This window comes from Heloderma suspectum, chromosome 1, assembly GCF_057233095.1.
Source record: "Heloderma suspectum isolate Gila_16-S chromosome 1, 16-S_ref, whole genome shotgun sequence".
NCBI lineage: Eukaryota > Metazoa > Chordata > Lepidosauria > Squamata > Helodermatidae > Heloderma > Heloderma suspectum.
The window spans coordinates 240,641,585-240,668,640 of record NC_139458.1 but is presented as its reverse complement, the minus strand read 5'-3'; the positions used below and the strand labels follow the sequence as shown (position 1 = coordinate 240,668,640).

The 27,056-nt window shown below is 43.4% G+C and overlaps 1 long non-coding RNA gene across 1 annotated transcript; it reads left to right on the top strand.

The window, feature by feature from the left end:
* The first annotated feature begins 74 nt into the window (after positions 1-74).
* On the top strand, positions 75-3,433 carry LOC146358853 (uncharacterized). The gene is made up of 3 exons (XR_014786009.1): positions 75-349; positions 1,029-3,137; positions 3,347-3,433. It is a non-coding gene; the product is annotated as an uncharacterized LOC146358853 (long non-coding RNA).
* Positions 3,434-27,056: the final 23,623 nt, after the last annotated feature.

The window sequence follows — 27,056 nt, the reverse complement described above, 5'->3', positions numbered from 1 at the left end:
GGCGGAGCCGGTGGGCGGGGCGAGAGGCGGGCCGGGCGCACGTGGGCCGGGCGCGGGAGGCGGCGCTTCCCTTTGTTGCGTCACGGCCCAAGGAAGGCCGCCCGGCGCCGCGCCGCGCCGCGCCGCGCCGTCCGGCGGGCGGCGGCGGCCTTCTTTCGGATGCTAGCCAGGGAGATGTAGCGTGTGCGAAGCCGCCCTCGCAGCGGCTTTGAATCCAGTGCCTTCCGCCCGAGCCTCCTGTGGGTCGAGCCCGAAGGGAACTGTGCGTCGGACTGAAGCCTCAGAGCCTTCAGCACAGTGGCGCCGTTGTTGCGCTGCTGGACCGTCGTAGAGCATCTCCGTTTATCAGGTGACATTTCCATGACGTGTTGCCCGCCCTTCCTCGCGGGAGCATTAATAGGAATTACCCCATTTCGTCATCACGACAACCCCTTGAATAGGTTATGCTGAGAGTAATTGACCCAAGGTCATCCAGTTGCACCAGGATTTTAACCCAGGTATAGCTCCAGTACTACATCTACTATACAGTGCAAGTTCTTTTGACATGGAATGTACTTTACAGTAGTTTAGCTTTTTCATCCTTGCCCACTGATGTAGGATAATATTTATGTTTCATAGAATCATAGAATAGTAGTATAGTAGGGTTGGAAGGGGCCTACAAGGCCATCGAGTCCAACCCCCTGCTCAATGCAGGAATCCAAGTCAGAGCATCCCTGACAAATGGCTGTCCAGCCTCGTCTTAAAGGCCTCCAGTGTGGGAGAGCCCACCACCTCCCCAGGTAATTGGTTCCATTGCCGTATTGCTCTGACACTCAGGAAGTTTTTCCTGATGTTCAGCCGGAATCTGGCTTCCTGTAACTTGAGCCCATTATTCCGTTTCATAGTGGGGTAGGACACAGGCATCCACAGGAATTTCACCAGGGGGAGGGCAAAGCTGCGGTGCACAGCAATTTGTGATTGTAATTCATGCGCCACTTCAACATACCTGTACCTGTGCACTTTCTCTCTGTGTGTGCTTTGTTGCTTAGGATCACATTCCACGACATTGAGAAGCCTACACAGAACAGCAGAAGATCCTGGGAACTGAACAGCACTAATGCGGAAGAGGGTTATGTTCAAGAAGCATCATGAACCCGAACAAAACTTTATTTGGAGTGAGGGATTAAAAAACCTAGGATCAAGTGGAAAAAAAAACCTAAATACACAAACACAGTACAGCTGTCTTAAGAATATCATAACGGATATATTATGGCATCACTACCCTTATCATGACATTGACAAGTTCACATGACTTGCCTGGAATTATTTCCTTCATCTTGGAAACATTGGTAATACTCTCTAGAGGAATCTTCCCCAACCTGGTGCCTTGCAGATGTTTTGGACTACAACTCCCAGCATTCCTGAACATTGGCCATGCTGGCTGGAGCTGATAGGAGTTGAAGTCAAAAAATCTGTATGTCACCAGGCTGGGGAAGGCAGCTCTACAGAGTAGCAGTTGAGTCTGTGTGGAGCAACTTTAGCTGTGGGAGGAGAAATGGGCATGCTTGATCAGGGTTTAGGGTTCTAGAGGAGCCTGGGCTACCCATTTTACTTTTCACATTGTTACAAGCCACTTTTTACCCCAACTAACAATACATCTTTTGCATGGCTTCAGTTTTAAACTGCAGCAATATTCTGTTGAAATTGCACATTTTTTCCTGGAATTGCACATTTTGTGTATGGCTGCACATTTCTCTAAAGCCCTGATAGCATTAGAGAACAGACCCACCATTTCTGGTAAATCTAGTGACTGAGCAGTGACAATGCCTGAGCACCAAGATAGGTAGACCTGGCATCAGAAAAAATTGTGTACCAGGTTTGCCCCTCTGTCAGTTCTCAGTGGGTAGACCTGAGGTCTGAACAATGTCTTTGCATCCACACTGGAAGCCCTCAGTTCTTCCCCTGACTCCTTTCACTCCTGTAATGGCCTTTGGGCCAACATCCATTACAGGACTGAAGGCCATATTGGGGCGGGGGGGGGGGGTGACTTGCTCAGCTTGCAGTATACAGTAATGGTCACAATGAACTGCATTCTGAAATAGGCCCTATAGAAAGAACATACCTACTGAGCCAGATAAGTAACAAAGGGGCAGGCTCATGGTATTATAATCTGTGCAACTCCCTTTTATAATTGGTATGAATTACATACATGAATGTTGTTATGGTATATTGTAATCTGTATGATCACCTGTGTAAGACATGAATTTGCGACCCTGTGGTAGCGACTTCTATAGTTTAACTATACGCTGTGTGTTAAACTATGGAATTGGTTACCATAGGATGTAGTGATGCCCACCAATTTGGATGGCTTTAAAAGGGGGCTGGACAAATTCCTGGAGGAAAAGGCTATAAATGGCTACTAGTCCTGATGGCTATGTGCTACCTCCAGTACCAGAGGCAGTGAGCCTATGTAGACCAGTTGCTGAGGAACATGGGTGGGAGGGTGCTGTTGCACTCATGTGGGTTCCTGGTTGACAGCTGGTTGGCCACTGTGTGAACCAAATGCTGGACTAGATGGACCCTTGGTCTGATCCAGCATAGCTCTTCTTATGTTCTTATGAAGCATGGTTAGCTCAAGCCCTCTAGGATATTCCTAATCTATATGGGATGTCTTACTGCAGGATTCTGCTGGGTGAGAGAGAGAGAAGGAACAAAGTGGGGGAACGTAAGAGTATGGATAGGGAATATACTTGATATAAAAGGCTCATGATCCCCTTGACCTGATTTACTAAGCTAGAAGTTTGTTTTGCTTGCTAAAAGGCTTATTGGACTTTTGTGTCAAACAAACAAAACCCCATTGTTCATTGTTCACTCAAAGTCTATTGTTTAATCAGAGTTGGAGGTTGCTTCACACACACACAAGATGTTATCGTCTGCTGAAGAGAGATTATTCTAGGTGTTCTAAATTGCTATCGATAAGATTAGCCAGAACTGTAAGAGAAGAGGTGTTTAAACCTTGGAACTCTGAGTTAATTTAAAGGTAGACAGATGGTCAACACTGTATATATTCCTTGCTTAAGAAAACGTTTACGAAGGAAAATGCAAGGAAGCTGTGAAACCTCCTATCTTTCCTAATTTTCTATTAAACACAAGGGGAGGTAAATTAAAGGGTATATAAGGAATTTGGTAGTTGCACAAATTGAGACTGGAAACATCACCCAAAATCAGTCACTCCACTGTGGGACCACAACTGGCCTTTATATCTGGACCAGCCTTCTCCAATCTGGCAGCCTCTGGATGTGTTGGACTACAACTCCCATCATCTCCCACCAGCATGATAGGATGTGCAGAAGGTGCCAGGTTGGAGAAGGCTAATCTGGACTGATTTCCTTCAGCCCCTTGTGTGTATATTTGTTAACTACCTCAATAAACTTAAATCTGCTTTTGTCCATGGAATCGTGTCTGAATTTACTGAGTTGTTCTGGGCAATAGATTTGGTGGCCCAACTTGATTTTTAAGTTGAGAATATTCCTGGCTTTATTCACATTGTTTGTTTTCTTTCACGTAAACTGGATGGCTGAGTTTGTAAGTAAGGAGATTTTGCTTAATTATAAGGAGGAAGAGACAGCCAAAGTAATAAAAGGTGTCAGGGAACAAGGAAACAGAGTCTGAGTGGATAAAAGAAGGGCATCGAGGAGAATGAGAAGATTATAAGAGATAAGGATAAGCTAGGCAGCTCTTTCAAAGAGAGTGCTTCACCATGGTTATGGTGAAGAAAGGTTACCCTAAACATTTACTGGGAACGCGTGGAAGCAAGAGATAATGAGTATACTGTAGTAACAGAAGCATGAGTAAGAACTGAATAACTCTTAACATATGTGTTACACAAACTACTAAGGGCCAAACCACATGTGACATTCAGTGCTTCCCTCCTATGTCACGTAACAATGTGCATGTGTGTGTGTCAGGACTGTAGAGCAGGAGGAAAGGGTTAGTACCCCCTCTCCATCTCATGTGCCTCGGTTCTGCTTGGTGGGGGTGGGGTGGCAGGGGCTGTTATTTACGGAGTTTTTAAAAAAGATTTCTGCAACTCCTTGTGTAATGTCAGTGTAGCTTGGTCTGAAATTGCTGGGCTTGGGTTCAAGGCAACAGTCATCACTGGCAGAATTGCTCCTTCTGCTGTTGCTTCAGTCCCCTGCTGAAGATAATGAGAAAACATTTTAATTAATTTTAGCACAGCAGCAGCATTTTAGAAAGTTGTGTAATTCAAATAAAGTGAAATGCAACTATTGTAAAAATGTGGAAAGGTTCAGCTTCCTGACTCTTTCCCAAAGAAAATGACTTGTCAGTTGGTGAGTCTCTAACCTGCTTTCCTAATAAGTGAAGGGGAATTGACTTGGGGTGAGAAAGTAACTGCCTTGGTTGAAAGGAGCAGTTTGGTGTTTGGGGGCTCAGTCTTACTCTCTGCCTTGAATTTAGCATGTGGCCTTGAGCAAATAACTTTTAGGTCTTCTTGTTTTCTGATTTTGGCATAGTCGTAGTTTGTAATGTGTTTCTGTAGTGGTTTGAAAACATGTGTGGATTGGTGGCAGGGGACTTATAAGAACATGCAATAACTGGACACCAAGATGAATAGAGAGTGTATTCTGAGGGCTTTGTCCCCTGACCTGCCAAGTCATATAGTTCAGTATGAAACTAGAACTTCCCTTGTGTTACCCCTGGATTGGCTCCTGTTGGGACAGTCAAGCAATTATGTATCTTTAAGGCAGGGCTATAGCCCCACCCACCATTCTGGGGCGGGAGGGGAGGAAAAAGGCCTGTGGGCCAAATCTGGCCCTCTGGGATTCCCCTGGTAGCCATGCCCCCTCCCCCTGCCCCCCTTTCATTTGGTGGCTTTCTGGCTTTTGCAGGGTTTCCCCCATTCCAAAAGGTCGAGATGCCCCCCTAAGGCTTAGTTTCTGGCAGGAAGAGCCTTAAGCAAAATATGCTGGCATTCGGCCTGCCCCTTTTTGCCTTTGGCCCCACCCACCATTCGAAAGCTGCCCCCATAAGCTTCTCTGAAAGGGAATTTGGCTCTTGGTCTGAAAGACATTCTACTTTAAGGGTAATACTGTTTAAATCCCAAGTTCTTTCTGCTTCTGCTGCTTGCTGATCTGGAGTAAATCAGCTCAGAAACCTGGATGCGACCCACGTACCTCTTGCTGGCTGCTGCTGTCCAAGCATCAAGCTCTAGCAGAGCCTGGCCTCTCTGGTAGTCTCCTCCCTGACGAGCACTACTACGTTCAATGGCTAAATGATCTTTGCTGTTTTATTAGGCTGTAAGGTGAGAGGTCATGAGAAGTGCTAAGCATGTCCTTATGCCTGGCCTGCTATGCTCATTAACCCTTACAGAAACCTGATATCAGGCTTTTTATTCACCATCCTGAAAACTTTTGGTTTTGAAAATATTTATATCCTGCTTTCTGCCAACAACAGATCTCCTTAGAAGGACACTTCCAATCTCAGTGGCTTCTGCATATTCACTGCTGCCAGCCGGGCCAGAGGAGCAACAAGAGGCGATTTTTGCCCCGTCATCCGCCTTTTAAATGTTTTTCCTCTAGACAGGCCTTTGAGCCCATTTAGAGAGGCTTGCTAGCAGAGACTAGGCTGGGGCTGGAGAAGCAGTAGGATTTCTTGTATCCTGACCTCTCCCCTGCCCCACCCACTTTTTCCTCCTTCCAAGGCTGCATCTGCAACCTCAGGAAGCAGCTGACACACTTCTTTCCATGGTAGCTGCGAGGGGCCTTGGGATCGGAACTCAAAAGTCCCCCTCCCAAGGTTGCAGCAGCATCTACAGGCTCAGGAAGGGGACTCGGAACAATCGTATGGTCCCTGGGACACTCTCCTCCAAGTAGGGATGTGCGAAAGTCACTTACCTTTTCGAAGAGGGTGATTCGCGGTGGGGGGGAGGCGCTCCGCACCTCCCCCTGAAATCCTAACCTGGCTGGCTCTGCGCCTCGGCAACTCCGTGGAGCCGCCGGCCAGGTGCATTCGCAAGCGTGTGGAGCCTGCAAACGCAAATGGCGGCAGCTACGGTGGCCACCATTTGCATTCCTGTTTTTTTGCTGTGATAGGCTACGTAAATATGTAGCCTATCACGGCAAAAAAACAGGAACGCAAATGGTGGCCGCCGTAGCCACCGCCATTTGCGTTCCCTTTTTTTGCCGTGATAGGCTACGTAAATATTTACGTAGCTTATCACGGCCTCCGCAGGGACGCAAATAGCGTCTCCGTATTAGCCGTGATAGGCTACGTAAGTATTTACGTAGCCTATCACAGCAAAAATGGGGCGCCATTCATAAAGCCGCCATTCACAAAGCAGCACGGACGGCACCAGGTAAGTGCTCCGTTTCGTGTGCCTTTCACGGGGTGGTGGGGCGGGGGGCTTCATTCCGCCATGGATTTCAGGGGGCCGAATGCACTGGCATTCAGCCTCACTGAGATCCATGGTGGAATTCTCTGACATCCCTACCTCCAAGAGGGGAAAACCTGTTAGATAGGCCTCAGAGCCCTTCCGATCTTCCCTTTGTGCTGGGGGCTGGGAGGGCTTAGGATTCCTCCAGTCCTTGGCCACTCCCCCCCCCCAGCATGCCCCTAACATGACTCATCCTATCAGAGTTCCCTCCTCATAGAGGGAGCCATCATGGAAACTTCCATTGTGGCTGGGAGGAGCCAGCAGTGGGGTTCCAATGACAGAGAAAAAAAGCCCTGTGAGGCTGGAGTTCTGTCTCAGGATTTTTTCTGAACAATCATATGGCCCCTGGGATGCTGTCTAGGGACCATAGGATTGTTGTCTTAGGGAGCAATCCTCTGGCCACTAGACACTGTCTAGAAAACCATAGGATATGCTCTTTTCCAGGAACTGACCTCACAACCCGCACTCCAAGGTCAGTTCCCGGAAATCTGACTTCACCCTCAGAAGATGAGCGTGGAGCAACTGAAAAGGGCCGTTCGGGGGGGGGGGGACATTCCGGGGCAGGGAGAATGGCTGGGAAAAACTTCTGTCTAAAACCCTGGAGAGCTACTGCTAGTCAGTGTAGACCAGCCCTCCCCAACCTGGTGCCCTCCAGATGTGTTGGACAACAACACCCATCCTCCACAGCTAGATGGACCAATGGTCTGACTCTGCGTAAGGCAGCTTCCTATGTTCCAATACTTTCGCTATTTTTACCCATGGATGGGAAAGCAATTAATCACCCCCTTTCTCCCCTCCCATAAACACTCCTGTAATAATCACCTTCATCCCTCCTCCCAACACATGCACACAGCATTTTACTAAATAACCCAGTATGCCAGGAGACTCCGTTCGTGGACTACACTCTTAGCCCCCGCTCCACACCCAACAATAGATTTCTTTGCAGGGCTGATGTAAGAGACACATTCTGAGCCACAGCCTTTATAATAGGAGGACAATAATATCCGCATTGCACTGGCAGAGTAACTTTAAAAATGTTTACCTAAGAAAAATGAAATCACAGTTTTGGGCATGAAATAAGTAAGAGCTGAGTTAGAAAGAGTGCGAACTCCCACATGTGTCTTTTGTTCCTGGGTGGAGATGCTACTGTCCAATTGCACTAAACTAAAATCCTGGACTTCACCATTGTTGGTGAAATGGGCAGCTATTGTCTGTGGGCAGCTATAATTTCTGCCACGCAAAGGTGAAAGAAAGAGAGAGGCAGGCTTCAAAATGAGCCATGAAGTCCCCCCCTCCCCCAAGGTGTCAGTCAAAACGTTGTCTTCATTCATTGACTAAAATCACCGAAAGGCAGATATGGACTCGTACCTCACAAAATGATGGAGCAAAATAGTACCTGCAGATTTGGCTTCCTATCTCCAGTTCTACAAGGGCTGGAGACTTTTTTTAATGAAAGCTGGGAATCTAATGGTATAAATGGGCACTCAGTGGCATGGCTAGAATCTGGGTAAAACCTGGCCAAACAAGTGATATGGCAACGCTGCATGTGGGAAAGATAATGTATCAAAAATGAATATGTCTGATGTCATGCCTTATGTGAGTTCTAACCTCCCACGCCCCCCCCCCCCCAAACAAGGCTATAGCTGCACTTGGTAACACTACATGGTTGTTGTATGCTATTCACTCAGCCTCGGACTGACCCACAACCTGCAATAGGGGTGCGATACCACTGGCCACCCCTCTCTCAGCCTGATTTCCAGCCTGTAATATTCAGAGTGAACTCCAATGGAGGGTTGCTGCAAGCCACTCTCTCCCAGCCACAGCCACCTCCAACCTGCAGATATGGGAACAATGGACTACATTTGTACTGGCATGTATACTTTCTAGATGTTGAAAAATTAAAAAAAAACTTATTAAAAAATACAAAATAAGACCTGTTAGAAAGAATATGAGCGTCTCCCTGTCCTGCTACCATTTGTCTAGGGATGGACATGTTGGTGCCCAATCACAGCCAAATTAAAATCTTGGATTTCTCCGTTGATTTCTATAGGCGGCTCTCATTTTCATTCCAAGGAACGTTCAAAAATGGCTTCTCATTGTCTATTAGGAAATGGTGTATCCAGACAATGAGATGGTTCTCTTTTATCTTTTTATATCTCTGTGGGAGCCACTAGGATGTGGCAGCCAACTGGCATTAGGAGGGAAGGACAAGCATAGTAATTAGGGACAGTGGGACCTAGTGCTGCTGACAGGATCTACAAGCCTCTGAATATGTGTCCACGAATGAGTTAGGCTTCTGTTCTCCAGTGTGCATAGAAGAACTGGCACTAGATTTGGGGGATGGAGAACAGTCTCTAAAAGGAAGTGTATAGAATTATATTATTTGATAAATATCCATACATGCTATGGGGCCACATTTGGCTGCAAATACATATCTGGCATCCCCAGATGTAGGGAGTTTAAACAAAGGGTCTAGAACAGCCTTGGTGATGTTAGCTGGGAATGGTGGGAGTTGCAGTCCAACACATCTGGATTGGGGAAGGCTAGTCTAAATGAAGCCAAAGGCAAGTTTCTCAAAACAGGCAAGGCTTTTAGTGAGGGGGAGAGGCTCAGAGAAAGCTTGTTTGGGCACTGAAAGTACTTAAAAGGTGTGACCAGGCAAGAGTTATAAAAGTCATCAGGGTCCAGGGAGGCCTTTTTCAGGAGTGGCCACTCGACTGCTTCTTTCAAAGTGGTCAGGACCGCTCTCTCTTAGAAAGAGGCATCTATAGCCTTCTGGATCCAGCCAGTCAATCCACTCCTGCTCAGTCTTATGAGCCATAGGGACAGGGGTCAAGCAAACAGCTGGCTCCAAGGATCTTGTCGATGTCTTTGGGTAACTAAAGCTTATCCAGGCACACCTGACAGGACTCTGTACACATGCCAGACTGCCTTTTTCTTTCAGAAGACGACCCATTTGCTGACCCTAGCACATAGTGGGGGGAAAGGGAGTCAGTGGACACTGGCAGTCACCTGAGACAAAGCACTACTTGGGGAGTCTTGGGGGACCTGATGCCCGTTGACTAGTCACAGACCCCTGCTCCAGACCCCCTGCAATCAACCTGGAAGCTCAGAAGCAGAAAGACAGATGAGCCCTAACCAAAGCCCAGAGTAAAAGGTGCAATGTTTGCCTGGCAGCATGAACACTTGAGGTGCTGAACTCTAGTTGGGAGCATTCATCTCCCGTTTAATGAGCACTCCGGTGCTTGAATGGCTCAGCTTCTTAAAATAAAATAAAAGTTTTTAAAAGGTAGAGAAATGGCACCGAAATGGAGGAGGAAAGGAGCTGTATTATTTGTTACTAGAGATACTGCAAGCAGGGTTGGGGGTAAGGAAAAGTAAGCAGGGGGCTTCATTCCCCACTCTGATTTGATGAAGTTTCCAGGACACTTGGAGATTTAGGTTAAAGCTAACCCTTCCCCTCTGTTTCTGAACCCCTGCTGGAAATTCCAGGAATCTGTCTCCATTCATCAGTGAGGGATGTTCTCTGCTGATTCCAATGGGACTGGGGGAAATGCAGACAGTCACTTCCGGTTGGAGATGGCATCATGATCAGCTCTTCGCTGTATCTCTCCCAAGTTTCAGCTTTAAAATTACTTCTTCAAGGCTGTTGTGCTATCTGGGTATTTGCAATTAAACTCGCTTAAGCTTTTGTTTTTTGTTTTTGCATTCATATTTGCTTGTTGTGCTTTTGGAAGTGAGAGGAGAATGGCAACACCGAGGGGGGAGAAAGGCTTGGGAATGCCACCTACCCCCCCCAACTGCCCCCCCCCAGCAAAGGTTTCTAGAGACGCCAAAGACGGAGAGGAGTTGCTTGCTTTGATAAAAACTGAGTCTTTGCAGTTATCACTGCAGTCAAAGAAGCTTGAAACAATTCAGGATTCCATCACTACCCTTCAAGGGTCTGTGGATTCAATGAATATTTGTCTTCAAAAGATGGAGTCGAAAGTTAATGCACTTGAAGACCAGGTTACTGCTCATGAAACTGCTATGGATGCCTCTCATGATGTTCTGTCTGCTCAGATTTCTCAGCTGGAGGCCTTCGCTCGCAGAGCTAACCTCCGTATTCTTGGCATTAAAGATTTGGCTACTGATATCCATCTTGCTGAATTTATGGATAAATTTCTGCTTGAGGTTTTGGCTTTGCCATCTGATTTTCCACTTGATACTGAGTACGCTTATTGTGTTCCTGGCTCTACACATGGCATCAGAGTGGGTCCTGTTATCATTCAATTCTTACATGCCTCTACAAAAAACTATCTTATGCATTTGGCAAGAGAGTGGGATGAGCTTCGATGGGGGCCAGCAAACCACAAGATTATGCTCTTTCCTGATTATACTAAAGAAATCGCAGATAGAAGACAATTTACCAAGGCGAGAAATTTGGCAAAGCAAATTAACTTGCAATCTCATCTCAAATATCCTGCCACATTTTGCATTTTTTTTGAAGGCCAGATGAAAAAGTTTTTAAATCCTGATGCTGCAGAATAATTTCTTACTGGCATACAAATCAAAACAAGGGATCCAACTTCTTCAATTCCTTGAGTTGGCATCCAGCCATTTTCTATCTTCTTTTTTTACTGCTCCTCTGAAGCTTCGTTTGGGTTATAGTTGATAAGAAGTCTGGGCAACATGCTAGATCAAATGCATTGTATATTACTGCTTCCCCCCGTTCTCTCTCTTTCTCTCTTTTCTTTCTTTCTCTTTTCTTCTTTTCCTCTTGTATATGTATAACGTATATATAATTTCTGTTTTGGGGTGTGTTAACTTACATATTTTGAATAAACATAAGTTATATGTAACTACTGTATTAAACTTAGCTAAATAATGGTTATGTGGGTACATACATGTCTCTATATGCATGTGTGCGTATATGTATACACATAAGCGTTTGTGTGTGTGTGTGTGTGTGTGTGTGTGTACAGATATGAATACATCTCTAGATATAATATTAGTTAAAAGATCCAATTGGCTTTTTAATTCTCTTTTTATGCTCTGTGTATGTATTTAATATGCTGGAAGGGCTAAGCTGAGCACTGCAGTTACACGTCAGTCCAAATGGGAGGCAAATGTTTTTATTTTTTGTTTTTATTTAGGTTTCTTGTTTTTTTGTTTTGGTTTGTTAGGGGTATTTGGGGGCACTTTTTATGGTAGGTGGACACAAATGGGATTATTTGAGTGTTATTTTTCTTTTGTTTTTTTCATTTCCAATTTTTGTTCATATTTTGGAATAATTTTAATATTTTTCTCAGTTTCTACGCAACAAGAATTATTCTGATGAAGTTTGAAATGGTTAGTCCTAAATGTAAATTAAGGATGTATTTGTTATACCAGTTATGGTATATAAATTTAGTCACTGTTTGTAAATCTAGAAGGATGTGTCTGGGTGGAGGGGCAAACAATTTGCTTTTGTTTTTTCAGTGTTTAATGTGACTTCATGGAATGTCAAGGGGCTGCGAAATGTAAAGAAACAGACAAGAGTTCTTACCAAGTTAAAATAGCTTAATGTTGACATGGCCTTCTTACAAGAAACTCATTTGATGGCTGCTGATTGGCAGATGTTGCAAAAGGATTGGGTTGGGGAGGGCTATGTCACAGACACTTCAACACAGTGTAGAGGGGTTGCGATTTTAATCCATAAGCGACTTTCCATCTTAGTTCAACAGGTGATTTTTGATATTGAGGGGCTTTTTTTGATCTTGGTAGGAAGGTTTATGGGCAAATAAATTGTTATGATCACTGTATATGGGCCAAAGATTGATTCTCGAGCTATGTTGCATGGTTGTTTTGCTAAACTGGTTGATATTACCTATGATTATTTGGTTGTGGGTGGGGACTTTAACGAGGTCTAAGATCCTTTGTTAGATAGGGGTACACCTTCTCCTAAGACCCAGTCTGCGGTGAGACTGGCACTTCAGGCTCATATGATGGAATATGGTTTACTTGATCCTTGGAGAATTTTACATCCTGCTGACAGAGAGTATACTTTTATTTCACCAGTTCACCATAATTGCTTTAGATTAGACTATCTTTTGATTTCTACAACTTTAGTATGTCAAATCAAAGACTGCAAGATTGATACATTGGTAGTATCAGAACAAACCCCAGTATGTTTGGAACTGCAATTTTCTGATACTCCTAGGGCCCCCGGTCTCTGGTGTTTTAATGTTTCACTTCTTAATGATGAGAAGTTTAAAACCCAGATGTTAGCTGAACTAACAGAGTATTTCAATAGTAATGAGGGTACAGCAGGTTCGTGCGCCATTGAATGGGAGGCCAGTAAAGCTTTTATAAGGGGCCAAATTAGTTCTTATGCTTCCTATCAAAAAAAGCTTTAAAAAAACTCAACAGACGCACTTAAATAAGAAGCTGAAATCTCTCATAACTCAGTTTGCCACTTCCCCTGCAGCACAACTTTACCAAGAGCTAAAGAATACTAAGTGTGAGTTGAATAATATCCTTTCACAACAGGCAGAATTTGCTCTGACGTGTCTACAACAGAAATATTGGGAAAATGGTGAATGTCCTAGTAAGATCCTTGCACATCGTCTTAAACAGCACCAACATCAAAATGTTATTTCAGCTATTAAAGATGAGAGTGGTAAAGTATATACTTCTCCTACAGACATAAACTCACAATTTTTAAAGTTTTATGATGATCTGTATAGTACCAGTAATAAGATATCAGTGTAAGATACAGATGCTTTTTTCTCAGATTCATCTTCCACGTTTAGATTCTTCACAACAACAGCTCCTTTTCGCTCCTCTGCATTTAGAGGAAATCATGACTGCAATAATGAAAATGAATACTGGGAAATCAGCCGGACCGGATAGATTCCCAATTGAATAGTATAAAACATTTCTTAGCTTTTTAGCCCCAAAGATGTATCGCCTCTATAACCATATTTTTGAAGTAGGTTCCCTTTCTTCATCGTTAAATGATGCTTATGTTACTATGATTCCTAAGCCAGGCAAAGACCATACCTATTGTGCAAACTATTGACATATATCATTAATTAATGTAGATATCAAAATATTAACAGCAATCTTGGCCAATAGATTACAACAGGTCATGGCTGTATTGGTTAGACCAGACCAGGTGGGATTTATTAAAATTAGACAGGGGGCTGATAATCTTAGATTAGCTGTTGATGTAGTTGCTTTAAACTCTGAAAGAACTGATCAGGTGGCCATAATTTCCTTGGATGCAGAAAAGGCCTTTGACAAAATTCATTGGAAATTTATTTTTACTACATTGACTAATTTTGTTTTTCTTATAGAATTTCTGAAATGGGTTAAAATTTTATACTCAGCTCCTAGAGCGAGAGTATTGACCAATGGTTTATTTTCAGCTTTTTTTCTACTAGGGTGGGGCACTGGACAAGGTTGTCCACTTTCCCCATTGATATTTGATCTATGTTTGGAACCCCTGGCATGTGCTATTAGACAAAATAATAATATTCATGGATTCATCCATTTTGGATTAGAATTTAAAATTAGTCTTTATGCTGAGCTTTTGTTGTTTATCTCGAGACTCCAGCTGTTGGTTCCAGCTTTGATGAAATTGATTAATACCTTTGGTGAATTGTCCAGCTATTCAATTAATTGGTCAAAGTCGGAAATAATGCTGATTGGACATAGTATATACTTTAGTGTATTAGCCAACTGGCAATTTCAACGGTGCCCAGAGTGTATTACTTATTTGGGAATAATTATTCCTAGAGATATATCTCAAATGATTAGTTTAAATTTAAACAAGTTGATTAATGATATTTCACGAGATATAGATAGCTGGGCATCTTTAAAGTTGAGTTTATGGGGTAAGGTGAATACACTTAAGATGAATACCATACCTTGAATTATTTCTGTTATACATGGGATCCCTATACTTATACCTGGAAAATATATTCTGGTTGTATTGTTCTACTGTGGTGTTAATGTTTTATGTATTTTATACTGTTTTATTGTGTGCTCTTTGGTTTTAATTTTTGTGAACCGCCCAGAGAGCTTCAGCTATTGGGCGGTATAGAAATGAAATAAATAAATAAATATTTCCAAAAACTCAATGCTTTGTTGCGTAAATTCTTTTGGGGTTCTTCTCCACCAAGAATATCTTTAAAAAGGATGCAACTTCCTATTAACGAAGCCGGGTTCGGTTTTCCGGTTCTAGCTATGTACCATCGGGCCAATTTGCTGACCTCTACTAAATTTTGGTCTTTCCCACTCAAATTAGATTTTCCTCCGTGGTCGGTATTGGAATCTTCTTGTCTGGAGTCTCTCTTTAAATGGATGGCTTTAGGTTCTCGGCTTATTAAGGTAGACAGAGCTCCTCCCATAATTTTGGCAGTTAGGGAAGTCTGCCGTATAATGTCACGTCAATTACAGTTTAATCCATTTTCCCGTGCCAAATTGACTTTATGGGGAAAACCAGATTTAAGAATTGGCAAGAAAATGTTTTTATGGCAGACCTGAACGTATAAGATGATCTTTACTTTAGATCAATTAGTGGGGGTTGATGAGTTTTTGGTATTTTCAATTTTGTGAGATCAATTTGAACTGCCAGCTTCAGTGTAATGGCAGAATTTGCATTTGTTGGTATCTAGATTTGGTCCTGCTGCTTTTACTGCCTTGGAGTCTCTTCTGCTATTGGAAATACTTATTGAAGCAGATCAGATGTATCGACCTATGATTCATTTTTATAAACTTTTATTATCAATGAATAAGTATGACACAAGTGGTTTACAACAGGAATGGAACAGGGAATTGGAACATCCTATTTTGCTTAATCAATGGACTGCTGTTTTGGTGTCTGTATCAGACATTTCAATGGAGCTTCGGTTACGCCTTACTCAGCAGAAGCTCTTGTTTCGGGTCTATTGGACGCCACAACATCTTTTTAGTAAAGGTTTGTCAAATTCAGCTAATTGTTGGAGGTGTAATGCAGCCAATGCTTCTTTTATTCATATGTTTCGGAAATGCCCAATGGCCACCTCCTTTTGGGAGGAAGTCATTGTGTGGATAAATTTTGTATTGGAAAGCTCTTTAATATTTACTGATGTAAATGTTCTCTTAAATTACTTACCTGCTTCTTGGAACGTAAATGGATTTTCCCCACCCTTTTGGTTGCTAAAAGACTGATACTACAATATTGGAAAGATAAAAGCTCACCACCTATAACGCAATGGACTGAAGATTTAAAAACACTAGCAACATTTGAAAGAGTGGTATATAGGCGTAACTTGCAAATGGACTTATATGCGGATATTTGGTCTGCTTTTACCAAAGCTTATGTGTAATCTTTTTTTTTCTTCCTCCCCCCCCCCCGAATATTGTAAAGTTAGAAACTGAGGATTTTGAATATCTTGTTGATATTTTTATTTCACTTTTTTTCTTTTTACTTTTTAGGTTTTGTAATCTTTTTCAGCTTGTTTTGTTTTGTAGAAAAATTCACAATAAAAGATTAATTTAAAAAAAGAGAGTCACTGAATGCTGCCTGTGTGAAAATAAATTCTTTTCAAATATATTTTTATTACTGGGAAAATATGAATTCCTGCAACAAAAATGATGACAACTGAGTAAGTAGTCATTGTTTGCACTAAAAAGATCACCTGGAAATGCCCCTGTGAAATCACCCTCTGACTCAACACATTTTTCCAAGAAATGGTGGGCTACAGTCTTGGTACATTACTTTTTCGAACCTTTAAAAGACAGGTTGCTAGTAAAAAATAAAATAAAAAGAAGTCAATTCATGGCCTCAACACATAACCACCATCATACTAAATGTCATGCAATCAATCTAAAAGGTAATGGTCCAGACCCAGTTTAAATTAGTTGTGACTAAGGCTGCATCTACATGGCACCTATTTCATTGTTCATTCCACCGGAGCTGCGCAGTATTAGCACTGTGAATTAACAACTGGGGTGGTAGATGGGAGGGTTAAAGCAGGCTTCCCAAGCTGGGAAGAGCAGAGGGCGCAGAGCTTGGGAGGAGAGTGCACGCCTAGCACATAGGACTTGCTTGTCAGTAGACGTTCATAACAAACCCTGCATACCCATTTCTGAGGCAGGCAGGCAAGCAGGCAGCCGCTGCCTCGGGAGATTGAGCCTGTGCTGAGAGCAGAGAGCACGGAGCTGGGGAGGAGGAGAGAGCGAGTAGCACGTAGTGCCTTAACTGCCTTGTCAACAGGCTCCCCGCCCGCACAAACACAGGCTCAATGAAGTGCTTCTGAGTACATGTTTATGGAACTCATCTGCTCTGGCACCCACCCTTTCTCAACTTCGCAACTACAAATCCACAGGCATCCAGCGTTTCTCAGCTGTGTTCCTTTGTAGCTGCACATCTCCACTCTCAAGCTCGATGCTTAAAGTGAGAGAGGCAGTGACAGGGAACTGAAGGCAATGAGTTACTTCTCAGTAGACATGTTTGCCCCTCTGCTCTCCCCCTGCCCCCGCCCGAGGCTACTTTCCCTTCCATTGCTCAGCGCGGCTTGTACCAGCCCGCTTCTTCATGCCTCTGTAACTGCGGAGCTGCGAAGGAGGACGGGCATCACTAATGACACTGCTATTTCAATCCAAGGATGGGACAGACAGCTCAAACCCTGCAGTGAACCCGAAGCAAGTGAAAACTTTGCAGCAAATGGACTCTGAGAAAACCCGGATTTCTCTGTGAAAACCGTGATTGGGCTGCAAAGCAGGGACTGCGTCATCTGTCGCAAAGATCTTCCCTTCAAAACGGCACCGGAGCAAATGGCTTGTATAGATGGGGATGAAGAAAGCAATCCCAACCCCATCTGATGTCCATCCGAGAGAGAATAGGATGTAACAGGAATATCCATCCACCGTGGAGACCCCATTTGCCCCCACAGGAAGCTCTGCAGAACATGTAGCATATTTCTGCAGAAGGCTTCTCGGGGTGTGGGTAGACAAAAAAATTCAGTAAAGTCAGACAGCTGTGTCTGAAAGAGAGGACAGACAGCAAAGACCACTCCATCACATCAACAGTAACCCACTGCCATTTCAGGTCCCCTCCCAGAACAGTGCCATTCCAGACAGTCGTTGTAAGATCAGTTATGTAACTTAAAGCACTGGAACCCCTTTTCTTTTCTTGCTTTTCTTTCTCCTTTCCTTTTTCCATGTATATCATGACTATTACATCATAACCCTTCAGGTAGGCACTGTCTTGTTTTCAATCTCTGTATAGTACTTTAATTTTTCAGGTGTTTATAACAACAAGAAAAAATTGCAACAGAATTATTTCTCTACAGTTTGCATTTCAAAGGTCTGAGCAGCAGTACGGTGACATCTAGTGACTTAATTAATATAATACAATAAAGTGCTGTTTAAGGTGTGTTGGAGCAGATCTTTTAAAGTTCCTTTAGCAAACAAAGGTGGAATGGAAAAATGCTTGAATGTACGGGTAGTATACTTGTTTGTTTAATTCCTGACCAGGACTGTACATTGGTCCTTTCATTATTGCTGGCAGAAGGGATTCTGTGGAAACATCCTGCCCTGAGGGAGTGGGGGAAGAAGCAGATTAGGCTTCAACTCAAAAGAAGAGAAACTGCAGAAGAGAAGAAAAACAGAGCAGCCCAGCCCAGTGGGATAATAGATGCAGTGCAAATCTATTCCCTTCGGAACCAAGCACCACCATCCTGCTTTCCCCCTCCCCTCCCAATCTCTTTCCTTGTCTTTTGAGATTGTGAGCCTGAGGGCAGAGACTGTCTGTTGATTCTTGTAAGCCGCTTTGGGAGCCTTAGGGCTCCTTCACATGGAGCTGTTATCCTGCAATTGAGATTGCTCCTTCACGGACATTTGCGGGCTCTTTACATGATGCGATCACCCTGCCATGACCCTCCAGGGTGTAGGAAACGACTTGTGAGCACGGAGGATGGGGCTGTTCTGCGCTGTCTCCAAGGCAGCGCGGAAGTGGGGGGAAGTCAGTTCTCTAGTGGGCTCCGAGGTTGGTTCCCAGAAAACAAGATATCCTATGGGTGTCTAGCCGCTGTCTAGCGGCCATAGGATTGCTCCCTTAGTTGCTTCTCCAAAATGCTGTCACAACTATTTTATTAAATGGGATAGTTCTTTATATCTCTTTGGAATCAGAAGCAACTTTCCATCCAGCTAATGTCTGAGGTTCTATTGAAAGCACTGTCCCCAGTGATGTTATCTATTGTCTCCTATGTTATTTTCTCTATGTCCTCTTCAAACACAACATCACATAGGTTGCTTCCAGATAGAGGGCTCTTAGCATTTCCAAAGGCTCTGTGCAGTTATTCTGTCTCTTCCTCCTTAATGGATTTTTTTGTAGAAATAAAAAAGATGGAAGAAGCAGTGGGAAAACAGGGAGGGTTACAAGTTGAAGATGCCCCCTCCCCCCCAATTCCATGAATGAGGCAGGATGACTTCATCTTCTGGAAACATCCATAGTAGAGTTTTAACTTTGATGTCCTAGCTGGGTGGGTTTTGCAAATACCCTGCATTCCAAGATGTTTTCAGCCTTTGGCTAACTCTTAAGGACTTGATGATTAATAATTTGATTTTTATATTAGTAGTAGTGATATTAGTATTTACAGTGTGTAAAAGTAGTGCCCTGTCTTGCTGAAAATGCGGGCAGGAGAAGCGCGGAGGGAACTATCCCCTCCGTGCTTCTCTTGCCCTGCTTTGGATAGGAGGTTGCCTCCAAGTTCAGAAGCAGCCGCCTTTCTAGAAAGGATGGGGCCTACAGATATTTTTTTTTAAATGCAGTTACAACTGCAGTCTGAATTATAAACTATAGTGGTGGAAGTCTTTGAACCAAACAGCCATATAGTTCAGAAACTTCAGCTATTGCAAAATGTGGTGCCCATATTGGGTTCTGGAGCCCGCTTAGCTGATGATATTACTCCTGTTTCCTTTTGCCTTCACTGGCTCCAAGTTGGTATCCAGGTGCAATTCAAGAGCTGTTTGGTTTTTTTTACCCACAAAGCCCTAAATGGTTTGGAACCGGAATATCTGAAGGACCGCCTCCTACCATACGATCCTGTTTGCCTACTGTCAACTCTGGAGGCCCTGCTATGCATCCCACCACTTTCAGAAGAATAGTTGGTTGGGATGTGAAACAGTTTTTTTCCCATTGTGGCACTCAGAGTATGAGACTCCCTCCCTAGAAAGATGCTCCCTCCCTATCTTTTAAGCACACCTTAACACTTTTATATCCTGCTTTTAACTTCCTGTTGGCCTGATAGTGTTCTCAGTAAGTTGGGGTTGTTTTATTGTTATATCCATTGTTTTGATGTGTTTTATTACTTTTGTAAGCAACTTCAAATTTATCTATAAAGAAAAGTGGATATGAAATTTTAAATAAATGTAGTTGTCAAAGAACTGGGAAATGGCTTGGCTGGAAATTGTACCAAAAACTGCAATATCTCGTATTTCCGACTACACCACAAGGGTTGTGTTCCCACACTATCAGCTTCACTTCATTTGCAACTTTTGTTGCGATGTTTCCCTAATCGCAGCTTCTCCTTTTCCAGTTTCCACAGCACTTAAAGTCCCAGCTTATCATCGCTGTAGCATGGGGCTCTGTGTGTTTCCACTGAGCTCTAATCGAATTATTTTCTTTTTTGATATAATTTTTTATTTTTTTAAAAAGAAAAGAAAAACAAAACACAACAACAACAACAACAGAAACACAACAACAATACACATACACTAAAATGTCTCTTAAGATTGTAAGATATCTACCTTTGGCTCCCCTTACACAACAAATGCTTGTTATTATTATTATTATTATTATTATTATTATTATTATTATTCTCTAGTTCTTATCTTAGTTGTATATCATACATTGAGTTCACAGACATTATCTTCTTTCTCCTAATTTTAACAACAACAGAAAGAAGAGAATCAGCCATCTCAAAGTTCAAAATCCACATACATAGATATCATTTTTCTCTATTTCTTGTACAAATTCTGTAAAAGGTTTCCAATCTAACATAAATTTAGTTGTTGACCCTTCTTTAATTATAATAGTAAGTTTTGCCATCTCTGCCAGTTCCATCATTTTCATGATCCACTCGCTCACAGTTGGTATTGTTTCATTCCTCCACTTTTGTGCATACAATAACCTTGCAGCTGTTGTCATGTACAGAAAGATGGTTCCCCCCTTCTCTTTTACATGTTTATCTGTTAGTCCCAATAAAAAGGTTTCTGGCTTTAGTTCTACAGTAGTCTTTAATATTCTTTGAACTAAAGACTGCATTCATTTCCAAAATGTTTTAGCTTTTTTACAAGTCCACCATAAATGATAAAATGTTCCCTCTTGGTCTTCACATTTCCAACATTTTCCAGAAACACCTTTATACATTTTAGACAATTTAAATGGTGACATATACCATCTATACATCATCTTATAAAAATTCTCTTTAAGACTTGTACATAAAGTAAATTTTAAATCTTTTCCCCACATACTTTCCCACTCTTCCATTGATATATTATGACCAACATTTTGTGCCCATTTTATCATACAATCTTTTACTTGTTCATACTCTGTCTCATACTGTAACAGTAATTTATATAGTTTAGCAATAACATGTTCATCATTTGTACACAATGCTGTTTCAAACTCAGATTCTGTTTGTTCAAATAGTTCGAAGGAACTCTCTTGCTTTTTGAACTGAGCTCAACTTAAATCTCTGTTCTCTGTAAGGGAAGATCACACCTTCTGGGAATTCCCATCTAAACATGATATTTTTCTGTCTCAGGATTGTTGTTAAAAATGTATCATCTCTCCTTTTCCTCATAAATCTTCCAGGAATTTCTTTCATGATGATAATCTCATTGCCCACCATCTTCAGTTTAGTTTTATAGTGTTTCTGGAGAATTAAATCCCTTGTTGTTTTCTTTACAAAATGGACAATAATATCTCTGGGTAGACCTTTTGTTTTTGCATATGTCAAATTCAGTCTGTAAGCTCGATCTATTTCCATTTCCATGGTTTTCTCTTCTTTACTCAAAAAGGCTGCTATACTCTTTAGCAATTCAGTTCTGAGGTCAGGTTTTGCACTGCCATAACTTTCCACGACCCCTCTAAAACTTAAGGTCCTTGTCTTTAGGCTCAAGCCAAGCTAAGGCATCCTGCTCACGTTCTAACTCCGTAGTTACAATTTCTGCATTATGTTCCAGTACTTCCACTCTGTTTGTCATTATTTTAAATTCTTCTGTTCTTTGATTTAATGCATCATTTAATTTCTTAAATTCTTGTCTCAATTCTTCCTTCAAATCTCCTCCTTTACTTCCAATACTTGCCTTTCCATCCATTTTTCTCTACGTTGTTCAAAGGTGCCCATCCTTCGTTCTCTACGTTGTTCAAAAGTGCCCATCCTTTGTTCTATGCGTAGTTCAAAAGCCTCTGTCTTTTTGCTTATAGCATCTATAATACTCTGTGTTTGTTTATCCAAAGCCATCTTTTTTATATCTTGCTTCTGCTCAGGTACCTCTTCCTTGCTTATAGATGTTGCTTTCACCGATAATTTTGTAGCTCCCATCAAAGTCTCTTTTAGAGAGCCTTTCCTGGATTTTGTATTTCTACTTAATTGTTCTCTAGGCATCTCCCAGGTATTTGCTCTACTACGAGTTGTTCTGATATCCTTTGCTGGTTTATCCAAATTCATAGCACTCATTCAATTATCTTCTTCATTACTTCCTTTATAAATTAGTTTATCTGGATATCCAGTAAGTTGTTGATCCTCCCGCGCCAAAAGAAATCTCTCTCAATATCAAAAGGAGAAAAGGAGATTTTTTAAAAAAAGAACTTGAAAAGAAGAAAGATTTTTCATAAGCTGCTGGTCTTTTAGCATCCAACAGGTGTCAGCAATACTCCTTCTTTCTTCAGTTGGTATTGTTCCAGCCTATTCAAGGCTTTCTGCCAAAGCTTTCAGCCATAGAAATTCAAACATTAAAACCTTCAAACTATGATTTAAAGAAATAGAAAGTTAATTAGATTGTAGTACTTATTCAAAATGCAAACAGTCTCAGTATTCTTTCTTTTTTCTTCTTTTGAAAGAATCTCTTGAGCTAAATTCACTTTGTAAAAGTCTGCAACTCCTTGATTTTAATTCAGGTTAGATTTATACAACTGCCATACTTTAGCTTTTTGCTGTGCAAGTGGTGCTTGCTGGTAGTTTAAGTTTCCAAATACTATCTAAGATTGGAGCACGCCCTCCTTATATTCTTTTAATTAATTAAGAGTTTCAAAACAGTGTTGCAGTAGATGTTTATCTCCGGCGACTGACCTTAGTTTTGAGCCCTTTTGCATACTCCACAAAGGCAGCTGTTCTTCTAAGATTTCATCCGGATGGTACTGCAGGCTTCCCCTTTATTTTCCGGGGAGGGGGGAGTTTCTCAACCTTTTCACAGCTGTTTGAAAGAAGTGACCTGCGGAGCCTCGCAAGTCACTGCCAGAACGACATGGCTCCTTACCGGAAGTCTAATCGATTTTCTTGATGGCTGGGTGGAGTATGGGTTGGGTCTAATTACCTCATTAGTGTTCCTGCCTCCTCAGCCGTGTTTCCGGGACAATGGAAGGAGAAGCTACTGGAGGAGTATGGGATTTTTCAAAAGGAATCAGCTTTGCTGTGAAGCAAGGCTTTTCCCCTCTCCCCCTTTCTACTTTCCCCTGAAAGTCCAGATGCACCTGCATTTCGGGAGCAAGCCTCATTGAGCCCAATGGGAGTTCCTTCCAAGTAGACACACACATGCTTGTGCTGGGAGAGGTGGGGGGGAGAACACAAAGAGGGAAACTAGCTCCCATTTTAATCCAGAGGACCTCATTGACCACAATGGGAGTTACTTCTGACAAGACAGTAATAGGTTTGTTCTGGGAAAGAGAGCAAAACCAGCCCCCATTTTAACGCACAGGATCTCTATTTGGAAGCTGTGAAGGAGTTACGTCCTAAGGCAATGGACCTAAGCCTGGAGATCATACTTAATCGGGCTTTGATATGTCCTGTGTCAATTGAGGGGCTTCTCTGTTATTTCTGTGGTCACTGAGAGGGCAAGCCTCATTCAGCACAATGGGAGAAAACACCCCTTGGCTGGGGTCATGGGCTGTGTTCTAGTGCTTATTTTCAATGATGTTTTAAAAGTTGGTCCCTCAGCATCCTGCTCCAAAACGGCGATCAAACTTCCAGAAAACAGGGAGGGAAAGGGTTGGGTCACTGAGGTCAGAGTTACACACCCACAAATGCTGGGCTACATGCCCCATGGGCAAGACTACGATACCGGACCCAGTGCCATTGTGGAAACAGGTCAGTAATAGAGCTGCGGTAAGCTGGAAAAGTCGGACTGTAAGCAGCCTGTAAGGCCCCAGGCCTGAACCAAGCTATTAGTGGTTGTAGAGTGGCTTAGATCCATAATGCTCTCTGCCTTTGGTCGTAGGCTGCTGTTTTCCCTTAACCAGCCTCCTGATGTAGCCAGATGAGTCAAAAGGGTGAGAAGCAGCTCCAAGAACATTCCTGGCTAATGAGGAGAATGTCTTATCACTGATGAGCTTGAGAAGCAGAGTTTGTTTACCTTAAAGCTGCCGGTGGCTATGCTTGAGAACAAAGTTCTGTTGGTTGATGCTGAGAATGAACGCTAAGGGCGCGTGCTGCTGAAACGCTGCTTATTGCTAACCTGTAGAGTATAAGACCCATTGGACCCAATGGCTCTGGGTTCAGAGAAGCTGTCTGATCCAACCACTGGGTACGCCTGTGTGCTGTAAGTTATTCAATAAAGTCTCCTTGTAAGCAAACCTTTGAGTCTGATTTATCACTATCTTGGCACCTCTAACCTAAGAGTTCAACGCCCATGGCCAGGGCAATACACAGTCTCAGAAGAAGCGGTTCTTCAGCGATAAAATGTGGTGCTGGTGCTGAATGGCCACGACGTCATGGAAACACAGAGACCCCACGGCGCAGGCAGGTTGGAGTAAATCGCTGGTGGAAACACAGCCTAGGAGGCAAAACAACTCTAGAAACCATGCAGATTCTTACAGACTCCATCTATACTGGCAGTTTCAGGAATTACATCTAATTTATTTATTTATTTATTTCATTTCTATACCGCCCAATAGCCAAAGCTCTCTGGGCGGTTCACAAAAATTAAAACCAAACAGCACACAATAAAACAATTTAAAATATATAGAACATTAAAACCACAATATAACAATACAGCCACAGTAAAACCTAGCAGCAGTGCACAAATTAAAAATACAGATTTAAAACAGCAAAGCTAAAAGTCTAGAAAGCTAAAATGCCTGGGAAAATAAAAAGGTCTTCATTTGGCACCGAAAGAAACACAATGTAAGCACCAGGCAAACCTCACCAGGGAGCTCATTCCACAGCCGGGGTGCCACAGCAGAAAAAGCCCTCCTCCTAGTAGCTACCCGCCTCACTTCCTTTGGCAGGGGCTCACGGAGAAGGGCCGCTGACGATGATCTTAAGGTCCGGGCAGGCACATATGGGAGGAGGCGATCCTTCAGGTAACCTGGCCCCAAGCCGTTAAGGGCTTTGAATGTTAACACCAGCACTTTGAATCGGGCCCGGAAATGGACTGGCAGCCGGTGCAGCTGAAAAAGTACTGGCGTAATATGAGCTCACAGGCCAGTCCCTGTTAACAAACTTGCTGCCCTATTTTGGACCAGCTGAAGTTTCTGGACCGTTTTCAAAGGCAGCCCCACGTATAACGCATTGCAGTAATCCAGACGAGAAGTTATCAGAGCACAGGTAACTGTAGCTAGGCTATCTCTGTCCAGGTAAGGGCGTAGTTGGTATACCAGCCTAAGCTGATAAAAAGTGCTCCATGCCACTGAGTTCACCTGTGTCTCAAGTGACAGTTCTGGATCCAAGAGCACCCCAAACTACGAACGTGATCCTTTAGGGGGAGTGCAGTCCCCTCCAGAACAGGTTGAATATCACCTAGCCGGGCAGACGAACCACCCACTAACAATACCTCCATCTTGTCTGGATTGAGTTTCAGTTTATTGGCCCTCATCCAGTCCATTACTGTGCCCAGGCACTGGTTCAGAACAGCCACTGCCTCACCTGGTTTTGATGAGAAAGAGAGGTAGAGCTGGGTGTCATCCGCATATTGATGGCACCTCAGCCCACACCTCCGGATAACCTCCCCCAGTGGTTTCATGTTAAACAGCTTGGGGATAAAATAGAACCCTGTGGAACCCCATGGCACAATTGCCATGGCACAGAGCAATAATCCCCCAGCACCACCTTTTGGAATCGGCCATCCAAGTAGGAGCAGAACCACTGCAGTGCAGTGCCTCCATCTCCCAACCCACACAACCTATCCAGAAGGATACCATGGTCAATGGTATTGAAAGCCGCTGAGAGGTCCAGGAGAATCAACAGGGTCGCACTCCCCTTGTCCCTCTCCCGGCAGAGGTCATCCCACAGGGCAACCAAGGCAGTTTCCATTCCAGAACCAGGCCTGAAGCCTGATTGAAATGGATCTAGATAATCCGTTTCATTCAACAGTTCCTGGAGCTGTCCTAAAACCACCCGCTCAAGCACTTTGCCCAGGAAGGGGCTGTTGGCCACTGGCCTATAATTGTTGACATCCTCTGGGTCCAGGTTAGGCTTTTTCAGGAGTGGTCTAATTACCGCCTCTTGTAAAGTGGCAGGCACCACCACTCCCTCTCTGAAGGAGGAATTTACAACCTCCTGGACCCAGCCGGACATCCCTTCCTTGTTTGATTTAATAAGCCATGAAGGGCAAGGGTCAAGCACACAGGTGGTCGATCAGACTTGGCCAAGCACCTTGTTCGCATCCTCAGGCCTCAGTAACTGAAACTCATCCAATAAAACTGGACCAGATGGTGCTCTGAACGCCTCTACCAATGGAACTGCATTAATGGTGGTGTCCAATTCATGACGAATCTGAGCGACTTTATCTTCAAAGTGCCTTGCAAACTCATCACACCATGCCACTGAGGGTTCCACCGTCTCTCTCCCTGGCCCAGAATGTAACGGGCCGCAAACCACTTGGAAAATCTCTGCTGGACAACACTGGGAAGATGCAATGCTGGTGGAAAAGAACTGTCTCTTTGCCACCCTCACCACCACAGAGTAGGCTCAATAGTGAGCTCTTACCTGTGTTCGGTCAGACTCAGCACGAGTTTTCCTCCATCTGCGTTCTAGCCGTCTCCCCTCTTGCTTCATTGCCCTCAGCTCAGGTGTATACCAAGGAGCTGGCCGGGCTCTGCTCAGAGGGAGAGGGCGCTTGAGTGAGATCGTGTCAATCGCCCGAGTCGTCTCTGCATTCCACAGAGCGACCTGGGCTTTGACAGGAGCACCAGCCATACCAGCAGGAAAATCCCCCAGAGCCCTCTGGAATCCATCGGAATCCATTAGCCTCCAGGGCGGACCATTGTAAGAGGTCCCCCACCCTTGCAGAGGGGGAAGGCTGCCAGGAGTCTAAACCTCAACAGGAAGTGATCTGACCATGACAAAGGGACAGATGTTAATTCCTCCACTTTCAGATCACCATCCTCCTGCCCAGTCGAGAAAACCAGATCAAGCATGTGTCCTTTTATATGCGTTGGGCCGATGAC